This window comes from Triticum aestivum, chromosome 3B, assembly GCF_018294505.1.
Source record: "Triticum aestivum cultivar Chinese Spring chromosome 3B, IWGSC CS RefSeq v2.1, whole genome shotgun sequence".
NCBI classification, from domain to species: Eukaryota; Viridiplantae; Streptophyta; class Magnoliopsida; order Poales; family Poaceae; genus Triticum; species Triticum aestivum.
The window spans coordinates 507,032,505-507,047,573 of NC_057801.1; positions in this window are offsets into that span (position 1 = coordinate 507,032,505).

A 15,069-nucleotide genomic window follows, 5' to 3' on the forward strand; every position below is an offset into this window, starting at 1 on the left:
ACATTCACTGGAAGATTCTCAAGGCAGCTTTTGGGTACCCAGATCTTCTTCATAGGAGGTCCATTCCTGCAGTTAGTACCAATATACCTGGCAAACACTTCACCATTCTGATTTTTGAACAGTTTATAGTTTGCATCAAAGGATTCATCAATAATAATAGGATTAGCATAGGTAAATCCAGATAAAGTGGATGGATCCACTGAAGGTTCCTTTGCAGCAACCCATGTGGTTTTGGGATACTTCTCAGGCTTCCAGTAGGAACCATCAGCATTCATTTTCCTCTCGAACCCAACACCCTCTTTCCTAGGGTTTTGGTTCAGAATCTGCTTTTTGAGGACATCGCAGAGAGTCTGATGTCCCTTCAAACTTTTGTACATCCCTGTTTCAAGCAATGTCTTCAACCTAGAATTTTCATCAGCAATACTAGTGGTATCCTCCGCAGAGGGGTTAGTAACCACATCAGTAGTTGAAGACAATGAAACAGCAGCAGCAGTGGAACATTCAGCAACAGATGTAGCATTATCATGCTCAATGTATTTTAAACATGGTGGTTCGAATCCATCCTGAGCGGGACTGATCTGTTGAGCGCGAAGTGACTCATTCTCTGCTTGAAGATCTTCATGAGTCGCTTTCAATTTCTCAAGCTCTTGCTTCCTTTGAAGATAATCATAGGAGAGCTTTTCATATGTGGTTGAGAGCGTATCATGAAGATTTTCAAGTTCTTGGTACTTAGCATGAAGATTTTTTATGTCTTCTACTAAGGACTGTGAACGTGTCATTTCCGCGTCCAACAGGTCATCGCTTTTGTCTAACAGTTTTTGAGTATGTTCCATAGCCCTTTGTTGTTCAGTTGCATTTTTAGCAAGTGTTTTGTAGCTGGGTTTGGATTCACAATCAAAGTCATCTTCACTTGAAGTTTGAAAGTAAGCATCGCGAGATTTTACCTTGGCACCACGTGCCATGAAGCAGTAGGTGGGAGAAGAACCATCTTTGTCATTAGCTTCACCATTGGTGTGGACATCATTGTCTTCAGTGTTGAAGATGGACTTGGCGACATAGGCTGTGGCTAGAGCCAGACTTGCAACGCCGGGGTCAGACTCCTCACCAGACTCCACCGCCGCCTCCTCCGAAGCAGACTCCTCCTCTGAATCCATTTCCTTGCCAACAAAGGCATGAGCCTTGCCAGATGAGCTCTTCTTGTATGATGAAGACTTCGAAGAAGATTTTGAGGATTTCTTCTTCTTCTTGTCATCAGAATCATATTCCTTGCTCTTCTTCTTCTTCTTCTTCTCATTGTCCCACTGTGGACACTCAGATTTTGAGGATTTCTTCTTCTTCTTGTCATCAGAATCATATTCCTTGCTCTTCTTCTTCTTCTTCTTCTTGTCATCAGAATCATATTCCTTGCTCTTCTTCTTCTTCTTCTCATGATTCTGATGACAAGAAGAAGAAGAAATCCTCAAAGTCTTCTTCCAAATCTTCATCAAAGTCTTCATCACACAAGAAGAGCTCATCAAGAAAGGCTCGTGCATTTGTTGGCAAGGAGATGGATTCAGAGGAGGAGTCTGCATCTGAGGAGGCAGAGGTGGTGTCTGAAGAGGAATCTGATTTTGGAGTAGCAAGCCTGGCTCTAGCTTCTGTGTATGTCGCCAAGTCCATCTTCAACACTGATGAAAGTGCTAGTTATCGACTAGAGGGGGGGGGGGTGAATAGGCGATTTTTAGGAAAGTATTCAAAACATGGAAGTTTCGAAGACAAACGATAGAAACAACCTAATTGATATGCAGCGGAAGATAAACTACAACAAGCAAGCCATAATCAAGTATGCAATAGCATTAACATTTGAAGATTAATAGCAGCTAGGTAGTAGGATCAGGATGGAAGATAGTATGAAGCCAATCAACAATAGTAGTCAAGCAATGAAGTCAAACGGATAAAACAATAAGCACTGACTTCACGAAGACAAACTCAAAGTAAAGGAGGGAAGAGATAGAACCAGTTGCTTGTTGAGGACACAAGATTTGTTGGACCAGTTCCAGTTGCTGTGACAACTGTACGTCTGGTTAGGGAGGCTGAGATTTAACTCAGAAGACCATGTCTTCACCTTATTCCCCTGGAGCTAAGGCCACTTAGTCCTCGCCCAATCACTCTGGTAAGTCTTCAAGGGAGACTTCCAAACCTTCACAGACTTCGTTCACTCGGCAATCCACAATGACTCTTGGATGCTCAGAACGCGACGCCTAACCGGCTGGAGGATACACAGTCCTCAAGTGTAATAAGTCTTCAGGTCACACAGACAGAAAAACTTCAGTGATGCCTAACACTCTTTGGCTCTGGGTGTTTGGGCTTTGTCCTCGCAAGGATTTCTCTCTCTCAAATGCTTCGAGGTGGGTTGCTCTCAAACGACAAAAGCCGTATACAAACTCTGAGCAGCCACCAATTTATGGTGTAGGGGGTGGGCTATTTATAGCCACCAGGCAACCCGACCTGATTTGTCCAAAATGACCCTGGGTCACTAAGGAACTGACACGTGTTCCAACAGTCAGATTTCAAACACACACGGCAACTTTACTTGGGCTACAAGCAAAGCTGACTCATCCAACTCTGGATAAGATTTGCTCTCATTGTCTTCGCTCGAAGACATAGGATTTGGGTTGAGCATCACTTCAGTCACTCTGACTTAGTTCACTTGGACCCCACTTAACAGTACGATGGTTCCTATGACTCAACAAAGAAGAAAGGAAATGACGAAACCACACAGTCTTCATGCTCCATTGTCTTCACGTAATGTCTTCTCATGTCATAGTCTTCAATATGAATATCTTCTCATACCACCATCGTCTTCAATGTCTTCATACATTTTTAGGGGTCATCTCCGGTAGGTAAACCGAATCAATGAGGGACACTACCTGCATTATCCTGCAATTCTCACAAACGCATTAGTACCTCAACCAACTTTGTCGTCAATACTCCAAAACCAACTAGGGGTGGCACTAGATGCACTTACAACTGAAGACAATGGCCTCGTCACCAACGCTGATGCCAAGGATGAGGATGACGAAAGTGCAAGTATCCCTAGGTGGTTTTGGTATTCCTAACAACATATAGCTCACTGAGCTAATACTATTTCAAGATAAATATTTCAGGAAAGCTCAATGATTGGCATGGCATGGATGAGAAAAGTGGATCCCTCAAAATGCTAAGGACAAAAGGATTGGCTCAAGCTCAAAGCACAAGACTCTACATTTTCTATTTTAGTGATCCAAGATCACATTGAGTCTATAGGAAAAGCGAATACTATCAAGGAGGGATGAGGTGTTTCTTAATGAGGTTCTTGCTCAAAATGCTTAGTGATATGCTCCAAAGCCCTCAACTACTTTCTCACATCCACATATGACCCAAACCAAAAGTCCAACTCGGCCCCACCGATTCTTTCTTTCCGGCGCCACCGAGTTCAGATGTCATAGCCACTGCCACAAACCCTAATCAAAGCGGTCTCACCGATAGAGATCTCGGTCTCACCGAGATGGGATTGTAATCTCTCTGTTTCCCTTCATAACGTTTCGGTCCAACCGAGATGAGCGATCGGTCCCACCGAGATTGCAATGCAAACTCTCTGTTTCCCTTTCATAACGTTTCGGTCCAACCGAGATGAGCGAATCGGTCCCACCGAGTTTGCCTGACCAACTCTCTGGTTAGCTTATTACCAAAATCGGTCCGACCGAGTTTGTGTAATCGGTCTCACCGAGATTACGTTATGCCCTAACCCTAACCATATCGGTCCCACCGAGTTGACATGTCGGTCCCACTGAAAATCCTAACGGTCACATTATTTGCTAAATCGGTCCGACCGAGTTTCACGATTCGGTCCCACCGAGATTGGTAAGTTGTGTGTAACGGTTAGATTTTGTGTGGAGGCTATATATACCCCTCCACCCACTCTTCATTCATGGAGAGAGCCATCAGAACACACATACACTTCCAACCTACATTTTCTGAGAGAGAACCACCTACACTTTTGTTGAGGTCAAGATATTCCATTCCTACCATATGAATCTTGATCTCTAGCCTTCCCCAAGTTGCTTTCCACTCAAATCTTCTTTCCACCAAATCCAAATCCTATGAGAGAGAGTTGAGTGTTGGGGATACTATCATTTGAAGCACAACAGCAAGGAGTTCATCAACAACACACCATTTGTTACTTCTTGGAGAGTGGTGTCTCCTAGATTGGCTAGGTGTCACGTGGGAGCCTTCGACAAGATTGTGGAGTTTAACCAAGGAGTTTGCAAGGGCAAGGAGATCGCCTACTTCGTGAAGATCTACCCTAGTGAGGCAAGTCCTTCGTGGGCGACGACCATGGTGGGATAGACAAGGTTGCTTCTTCGTGGACCCTTCGTGGGTGGAGCCCTCCGTGGACTCGCGAAACCGTTACCCTTCGTGGGTTGAAGTCTCCATCAACGTGGATGTATGATAGCACCACCTATTGGAACCACGACAAAAACATCCATGTCTCCAATTGTGTTTGCCTTCTCAAACTCCTGCCCTTTACCTTCATATGCAATTGTTTTACATTCCACGGCTATACTCTTAGAATTGCATGTGTAGGTTGATTGCTTGACTTGTGCTAAGTTGCTAAAATCTGCCAAGAATTAAAATTGGGAAAAGGCCAGATTTTTATTTGGTCAAGTAGTCTAATGACCCCCCTCTAGACATACTTTCGATCCTACAAGTGGTATCAGAGCTTTGGTCTCCATTTGCTTTGATTTCCATAGCTTTTGGTAGTCATAGCCTTGGTTTCACAACCTAGGAGAGTATGATGTCTAGCGAGGGAAATTACCACTGTAGAGGTCCTTACTTTGATGGTACTAATTTTGCTAGTTGGAAGCATAAGATGAAAATGCATATTCTTGGACATAACCCTGCCGTTTGGGCTATTGTGTGTATTGGCTTGCAAGGTGAATTCTTTGATGGGAGAGAACCAAACCGTGAAGCTACCGCGGAAGAGTTGAAGATGCTGCAATACAATGCTAAAGCTTGTGATATCCTCTTCAATGGATTGTGCCCCAAAGAATTCAACAAAATCAGCCGTCTTGAGAATGCAAAGGAAATTTGGGATACTTTGATTGACATGCACAAAGGTACCGACTCCGTCAAGGAATCCAAATTGGATGTGCTTCAAAGTCAACTTGATAAGTTCAAAATGAAGGATGGTGAAGGTGTCACTGAAATGTACTCTAGGCTTGCTCTCATCACAAATGAGATTGCCGGCTTAGGAAGTGAAGAGATGACCGATAAATTCATCATCTAGAAGATCCTAAGAGCCTTGGATGGAAAATATGATACCGTGTGCACATTGATCCAAATGATGCCCAATTACAAAGATCTCAAGCCAACGAAAGTCATTGGAAGAATTGTTGCTCATGAGATGTCACTCAAGGATAAGGAGGAGCTCCACAACAAGTCAAGTGGTGCTTACAAAGCCTCATGTGAAGCTCCCACATCATCAAGTGAGAAACAAACCTTCGATGAAGAATTGAGCCTAATGGTGAAGAACTTCAACAAGTTCTACAAGAGTAGGAGCAAGGAAAGAAGTTCCAAGTCAAGGTCCTACAATGACAAAAGATCTTCTAGTCGTGAGCGTAATTGCTACAATTGTGGAAGACCCGGACACTATTCCAATGAGTGTACGACTCCCTACAAAAGAAGAGAAGATTCTCCAAAAATAAGAAGTAGAAGAGAAGAATCACCATCAAGAGAAAGAAGGAGTAGAGATGATCGTTATGAACGAAGAACATCCTGGAGAAGCAAGGATTCGGAAAGGAAGGACAAGTCATCAAGGAGCTACACAAAACAAAGACATCAAGCTCATGTTGGTGAATGGGTATCCAACTCCAACTCCGACTCTGAATATAATCAAGATGAAGGTGTTGCCGGTCTAGCACTTGTGTCAACCAACTCCTACGACATATTTGATTCACCAAATGAAGGATTTGGAAGATGCTTCATGGCTAAAGGCCAAAAGGTATCACACCCCGAGTATGTTGATTTCAATAGTGATGAAGATGACTTGTTAGGTGATGATGATTTACTTGTTGACAACCCTACTGATGAATACTATGATGAAACATCAAATAATCATGCTAATCAAGATAAAATGAATGACAATGATAAGGAGAAGATTGAGCTCCTAACTAAAGAACTAAACACTCTTAAGTTAGCTCATGAAACTATCTTAGGAGATCATTGAGAACTTTTAAGGACTCATGATAAGTTATGCTTTGAAAAGCTCAACCTTGAGCAAGAACATGAGTTTTTAAAGGCAATCAATGATGATCTTCGCAAGAAAAGTTCTTCTTACATTGCCAAGCGCTTACTCTTATCTACTTACATGCCTCAAGTCAAGTCTAGTAACAAGAACAAGAAAGATTCTTCCTCTAGTAGTAACAATAATCATGCTAAATCCAATGTTGTTGCTTCTAGTAGTTCTCTTGATTCCACTAATGATTCTCTTAGCCAAGTTACACTTGAGCAAGAAAATAGCTTATTGAAGGGAATTATAGAGAAAGGTGTTTACAAGAGCCTTGTCGGGAGAAAGCAATTCAAGGAAATTGTACGCAAGCAAGGAAGGCACCGGAAGAACCAAGGTGTTGGTTTTGAACGAAAGTTCAATGCCAATGGAGTTGAGTGAGAAGAAGATCAATACCCCAAGACGAAGTTTGTTCGTCAATAAGAGAACTATGATCCTACTTCTTTCAAAGGGACACGTGCTCAAGATGATCTTCCACCACAAGACCACAAGCAAAAAGGCAAGGACAAGCTTCAAGAGGAGATTGATGCATTTGAAGAAGCTCCTAAGGCCTTGGTCAAGTGGGTTCCCAAGACTACATCAAGTTCTACTTCATCAAGTACGATTACAGCTCCAAGGATTCCCATCAAGATGATGTGGATCCCGAAGAAGAAGAACTAGAGAGTTCTTGAGGGTGACTCCGCGAACATACTTCACTATTATCATTTTGGCGAGGACAAGTGCAATCAACTTCCACATCTTGCACTAGTTTAAGGAGTCACAAATCCTCTTTTTGGTAAGACAAGGGACAAGGTAACCTAATGCTTTCATAGACATCATCTTGTGTGTGTGCATCACTCTATGTCTATGGATATCCTTGTTTGTTCCTTGTGGGACTAACCCATGTAGGTATTGAAAGTGCAACTCACTCCAATGGATTGCTCCAAATGATCTACATCAACATTGAGCATCTACATCAACATTGAGCATCCACATCTTCAACACCTACATGAAGTCATCATCGACAAAACCCAAGGTTAGTTCAACCCTCTTAGGGGGGTTCTCACATCTAGGGGGAGCTTTACTCTAAGTATTGAGTTAAAGCAACTCTAATGGTGTGAAAACAACAATGCTTTATGTAAAAGTGGTAACCCCACTTGTGCTTAAACGATGAGTATGACCTATGATCAAATGTTCTCATTTGACTCCTAAGTCAATATACTCATATATAGATGACCTAGTCATCGCCAATTGCTTGATAGATGCTAGAATTGGTTGTGCATGCTTTGCCACATATTTCATTTGCCATTTTATTGTGTGAACATGTTGGTTGCATATTTTACTCATTCGAGGACATCCACTTGTAGTTTTGATTGTTTGGTTTCTTTTCTTTTGCCAAGTGGATGGACAAGAATGCCTAAGAACCTTCTCTAGCTATCTATGCTTTTCTTGTATCAAACTCTATTCATGCTATATCACAAAGTTTGATCAAGTCAGATTCGAACCACTCTGTGTGAGGAGCACCCGGAGTCCCCGATTCGTCATAGACTTAAACTTCCCAAACCTCTTTGTGCGTTTCGTCTGACCGATTCATCCTTTTCGGTCATACCGAGATCACTAAGTTGATCTAGGTTTTCAATCTCGGTGCAACCGATTTGAACTATTCGGTCAAACCGAGTTGCAGCAACTGCTTGCAGTTTTGCATCTCGGTGCCACCGAGTTGTTCCACTTGGTCACACCGATAGGGTCAGGCTATATATACTCACGGGTCAAATTTTGGAAAATTTTCCAAAACTCTTTGCCCGCGCACAGCCTGCTCTGCCTCTTCGGGTCTCCGGATCGTCCTCCTCATCGCCAGTGACCCCCCACCACTGGTCTCCACCACTGTCAATGGGATTCTGCTCTATCGTTGCCGCTATAGCAAGTCCATCGCCACATTAGGGTATGGATTTGAAACTTTGTGCTATTCTTAACTCCGATTCCTAGCACATTGCATTGCCATGAATCTTGCCACATTTGAAATCTTCCTATCCAGCAAAACTACTCCGTAGATTAGTCTTGGATTGAAAATTTAGGGTTAGGTTTCCGCCGAATTCATCTCGGACCGACCGAGTTGTAGAAATCAGTCTCACCGATTTGGCTTAGGCCATTGCACATGTGATTCTCGGTCCGACCGAGAATTGCAAATTGGTGTGACCGAGATCGATTCTCTGTGAAACCCTAGCAGTCTCAGTGCCACCGAACTGTGACTCGGTCTTACCGAGTTCATTAGTTTAGGTTCCAAAAGCTGCTTCGGTATCATCGAGTTTACAAATCGGTAGCTCCGAAATGCTTTCTGTGGAAAACTAAAACTAAGTTTTTGACTCAATTTTTTTGCAAAAACCTCTATGCTTTGTGATGCTCATCTACTCTACCTCATCTACATCTATTCACGGGGTCTACTGTCAGAGTTTGCATCATGTCCGATCAGAGTGACATTCAGAACAAGTCTGAGGAGCAAGTTTACATGAGCGAGGGCACTAGTCCCTCCAGTACCTCAGATGAGGGTAGCAGGAGCACACCCAGCAATTTGCCAAAGGCAGCAACCAGGGCAAGAAAGAAGAAAACCTCAGATTCTGAAGATGAGGACTATGTGGCTGTTGATGATGAGGCCACTTCTAAGAAGAAGGTGCTGAAAAAGGAGTATGGCACAGCTGCTACCACAAAGCTAGGAATGAAGACCAAGGCTCCTGCAAGAAGAGTTCCAATGTCTAAGGTCAGAGCCTCTACTCAAGTAACTTTGGGATCTGAACCCAAAGAACCAGTTGTGGCTGAGAAGAAAAGGAATGAAAGGGTCAATAAGACCATGGCCAGAGTAGTTGGGAAGCCCTCAATGATGGAAGAAGAGGAAGAGGATGCTGCACCAGCTCCTAAAGCTCAGAAGCTAATGTGAGATGCAATCAAGTTAGGGGCTGCTCCATCTAAGCCCAAAGATGTTCCCAAGGCTGCTGCACCAGCACCCAAGTCTAAACCCAAGAGGAACACCAGAAACATACCTGCATCTGATAAGAACAAGGCCCCAGTGCCTGAAGCTGCTGAAGAAGATGAAGATTCTCTTGTGTTGAGAAAGTTGAAGCCCAAGATTCCTGATCACAATGATGTTCATCCAGTTGCAGAAGACATGCATATCAGAAAGGATGATGGACTGAGATTGTGGAGACAATCAGATCCTTATGCTGTGAGGAGAAGGTGTAGGATCGGAAGTATGTCTAGAGGGGGTGGGTGATTAGACTACTTGACCAAATAAAAACTTATCCTTTTCCAAATTTTAGTTCTTGGCAGATTTTAGCTAACTTGGCACAAGTTAAGCAATCTTAACACAATTCAAGCAAGCATGCAAAGAGTATATGAGCAGCGGAAAGTAAAGCATGCAACTTGCAAGAATGTAAAGGGAAGGGTTTGGAGAATTCAAACGCAATTGGAGACACGGATGTTTTTGTCGTGGTTCCGATAGGTGGTGCTATCGTACATCCACGTTGATGGAGACTTCAACCCACGAAGGGTAATGGCTGCGCGAGTCCACGGAGGGCTCCACCCAAGAAGGGTCCACGAAGAAGCAACCTTGTCTATCCCACCATGGCCGTCGCCCATGAAGGACTTGCCTCACTAGCAGTAGATCTTCATGAAGTAGGCGATCTCCTTGCCCTTACAAACTCCTTGGTTCAACTCCACAATCTTGTCAGAGGCTCCCAAGTGACACCTAGCCAATCTAGGAGACACCACTCTCCAAGAAGTAACAAATGGTGTGTTGATGATGAACTCCTTGCTCTTGTGCTTCAAATGATAGTCTCCCCAACAATCAACTCTCTCTCACAGGATTTGGATTTGGTGGAAAGAGGATTTGAGTGGAAACCAACTTGGGGAAGGCTAGAGATCAAGATTCATATGGTAGGAATGGAATATCTTGGCCTCAACACATGAGTAGGTGATTCTCTCTCAGAAAATGTAAGTTGGAACTGTAGGTTCGTTCTGATGTCTCTCTCCACGAATGAAGAGGAGGTGGAGGGGTATATATAGCCTCCACACAAAAACTAACCGTTACACACAACTTGCCAATCTCGGTGGGACCGAATTGAGAAACTCGGTCGGACCGATTCAACAAATCTAGTGACCGTTAGGATTTTCGGTGGGACCGACATGCAACTCGGTAGGACCGATATGGTTAGGGTTAGGGCATAATGTAATCTCGGTTAGACCGATTACACAAACTCGGTGGGACCGATTTTGGTAATAAACTAACCAGAGAGTTGGTCAGGTAAACTCGGTGGGACCGGTTCGCTCATTTCAGTGAGACCAAAATGTTACGAAAAGGAAACAAAGAGTTTACATTGCAATCTCGGTGGGACCGATTGTCACGCCCAATATGCGATACTATCCTAAAGAGACTCGAAGGTCCCACCAAGGATAGAACCGCATATTGAAACGCTTTTGCAAGGTGGATATCATTACATCAACATTACATAATAGATGGCGATACATACAAGAGGCATACAATGCCACACGAATACAACATCATCATACACAAGAGCCACATCCGACTACGGATGAAACACAAACAGAAACTCAAACGACATCCACCCTGCTAGCCCAGGCTGCCGACCTGGAACCTATCCCCTGATCGAAGAAGAAGCAGAAGAAGAACTCAAGCAAGCAAGCATCGCTCTCGCGTCATGATCATCGCAAAACCTGTACCTGCAACTGTTGTTGTAGTAATCTGTGAGCCACGAGGACTCATCAATCCCATTACCATGGGTATCAAGACTAGCAAAGCTTAATGGGAAAGGAAGGGTGGTAAAATGGTGAGGTTGCAGCAGCGACTAAGCGTATATGGTGGCTACCATACGCAAATGAGAGCGAGAAGAGAGCAAACAGAACCGTCGTCAACTAGTAATGATCAAGAGGTGATCCTGAACTCCTACTTACGTCAAACATAACCCAAAACCGTGTTCACTTCCCGGACTCCGCCAAACAGAGACCATCACGGCTACACACGCGGTTGATGCGTTTTAGTTCGGATCTGGTGTCAAGTTATCTACAACCGGACATTAACAAATTCCCATCTGCCTATAACCGCAGGCACGGCTTTCGAAAGATTATACCCTGCAGGGGTGTCCCAACTTAGCCCATGACAAGCTCTCGCGATCAACGAAGGATATACCTTCTCCCAGGAAGACCCGATCAGACTCGGAATCCCGGTTTACAAGACATTTCGACAATGGTGAAACAATACCAGCAAAGCCGCCCGATGCGCCGACAATCCCGATAGGAGCTGCACATATCTCGTTCTCAGGGCAACACCGGATAAGTCAAGCTACGAGTAAAACCAGACCTCGAGTTTCCCCGAGGTGGCCCCGTAGGCTGCTCGGTTCAGACCAACACTTAGAGAAGCACTGGCCCGGGGGGGGGGGGCTAAAATAATGATGACCCTCGGGTTGGCCGCCCAAGGGAAAGGTAGGTGGTGGTGAGGCAAATGGTAAAACCAATGTTGGGCCTTGCTGGAGGAGTTTTATTCAAAGTGAACTGTCAAGGGGGTCCCATAAATCAGCCAACCGCGTAAGGAACGCAAAATCCGGGAACATAACACCGGTATGGCGGAACCTAGGGCGGCAAGAGTGGAACAAAACACCAGGCATAAGGCCGAGTCTTCCACCCTTTACCAAATATATAGATGCATTAATTAAATAAGATATATTGTGATATCCCAACATAATCCTGTCCATCATGGGGCAATCTTCAACTTCACCTGCAACTAGCAATGCTATAAGAGGGGCTGAGCAAAGCGGTAACATAGCCAAGCAATGGTTTGCTAGGAAGGGTGTCAAAGGTTAGAGGTTCATGGCAATTTGGGAGGCTTGATGAGCAAAAGATAGGTAACGCAACATAGCGATAGAACGAAGCAACTAGCATAGCAATGATAGTGGTGAGATCCAGGGTAGCAGTCATCTTGCCTGAAATCCCGCTAGGAAGAAGTACGAGTCCATGAAGAAGATGAAGCCACGAAGACGAACCAAGCGTAGACGAACGAATCCTCACGAAAGCACGAAACAGGAACTATCAAGAAGAAGCACACAGCATGGTAAACACACCACACATATACAAGACATGATGCACAAAAAAGTATGATGCAAGACAAGACTACATGAAGCTACTCATGGCAAGAGATGATGCAAACAAGAACAACACATCAAGGCAAGTTTAAATGAGGTCGGGAACAACATATAACAATTCCGGTAAGTCCTCATTTGCAAGTTTCGAAATTGGTCCAGATCTGAATAAACCTTATGTTCAAGTTGTTAAACAGCAAGTTAATATACACCAAGATGATCTACACGAGATTCTAGTCAAGTTACATATAAAGTTCATTTAGTTCGGAGCTACGGCCTAGAAGATATGAGCAAAATGAGTTAAACATGGCATTGATGCAAAATGCATACAAACATCAAGCAAACACACCAAAACAAGGATGCAACATGATAATATGAAGCTACATGCAATTCTAAGCAAGTTTCATATAAAGTTCACTTAAAACGGAGCAACGGTTCAACACACACACATGAAACAAGTTTAAAGGACAAGCTGTCCAAAACAGCAACTAGGCATATTGCAAGCATCAAAACAATATGCTACAACACCCCAACATGATAACAAAAGACATGGACATGATGTACAGGTAAAGCATAACAAAACATGAACACTGAGCTATCTCCAGAAATCACTAGAACATGCTCAAACACACATGGCAAGATTGCAAATGATAATAGTTTCAGACTTTGCAGAAAATAACATCAGCTTGCAATGTTTAGAGCTATCAAACAACATGTTACAGGAACTTGTCATGGCAAACAAAGGCATGGCATGAATCTACTAAATGCATAGAACAAAAGACCCTTACTGACCATGAGCCAAAAAGGATCAGAAAATATGATGGCACCCATGTAAACATAGCAAGTTATAATACAGATTCATGCATGGCAGGAACAACAATAAGTAGGCATGTTGGTGAGCTTGTACCACTCACCACAGAGCAATACATGGCATGGCAAGGTAACCAACAGTAAGAAGACATGTTTATGAAACTAAGCATGGCAAGAGCAAGTCCATAGGGTACATGGATCACTAACAACAATCATGGCAACAACTGAACTTAATGTTAACAGGCTGACAACAACATTATTTAGCAACTTTGGAGCAAGATAACAACAAGCTACAACAAGCTATAATTGCAACCAGGGACATGGATGAATAGAGCATGCCATGTTTAACAAAACACCCTTAGTGAACATCTCCAGATTATGCATAGAATGATTTGTAGCAGCAGGTTTACATAGCATCACGAAATAACAGATTCAGCCTAGCAAAACAGCAACAACAAGTACCCTACTTAACAAGCTTGATTCACTCACCACAAATCATTGCATGACAAGATAAGCATAGCATCAGCAAGAAGACATGTTTATGAAACAAACCAAGGCAAGAACAAGTTCATAGTATGCAAAGATCAACTACAACAACCTTGGCAAAATTGAATAACATGTAAACAATCTGTGAGGAAACATTTTGTAGCAAAAGTAGAGCACGAAAATGATAGGCGGTCTACCGGTGCTATACCAAGGCCGCTTGTCAAGACTCGGTCCATTCGGAGAACGTTTAACACCCGCTCACAACGAGAGACAAAAAGGGGAACGTCGGAGGGCATAGGAGTGCCGGATCGCAAAACGGACAACGGGGAAAATGCTCGGATGCAAGAGATGAACACGTATGCAATGCAATGCAATGCAATGCACATGATGATAAGACAAAATGCAACACGCAAGCTAATGACATGGCAACGACGGCGAATACTGGCAGACACCTGGCGCATCGAATCCGGGGCGTTACAACACTCCTCCACTAACAAGAGATCTCGTCCCGAGATCTTAGGACCGAGACAGAAGGGAAAAGGGATGAGGTGAAACAAGAACTCAAGAGAAGAAGCAAAGAATCGAGAGCACTAGAGAAGAAGAGAGGAACAACGAGAATGACGAGAATCGAAAGCTCACGGCATCAGATAGACTATGAAACAACTCCGGTTAGAACGAGATAGAAAAGGAATAAGACTGAAAGGATTTAGGCAGCACTCCGGCTGAAACATGGATGAATGGAACACGAACTTGAGAGGACGGAATGATACTTGATGAAGACATGACACAAAACCTCCGAAAAGAATTAAAGAGTTGAATGAAAAGAACGGAGAAGAAAATGATAGCTTGTGCCACAAATGAAATAGAAAGCAACCTTAGAAGAATAAAATGAATGGAGTTGTTGAGAAAATTCAACAACAAAAAGAATAAGCTTGTCGTGGACTTATGGATAACATCTCAGAAATTATGAGGTGATAACCAGCTGCAAACGGAAATGATTGGATAGCTTAGAAGAACGAAGAAATGCAAAACTCCACTTCAAAAGAAAATGAAGAATTAATTGCACTTTGAAAGGCAAGAAGGAAAGATACTTGAACTCCTTCGATAAGAATCTTGATGAACACTTGAGGAATGAATTGAATCATGACAAGCCACCATGAAGAACTCCAGTAACAAAAGGACGGTGAGATAGAATGAACGAAGAAAGAATAAGATGAGCCTCGCGGTGATTTAGATGGAGGTTCCGATGAAATGGCCGAGGAAATCTGAACTCTGGAAAAGAAAAGATGAAAACACTTGGAACTAGAATTTATTCATCAAGAACAAACTCCGAAGGAAAGGATT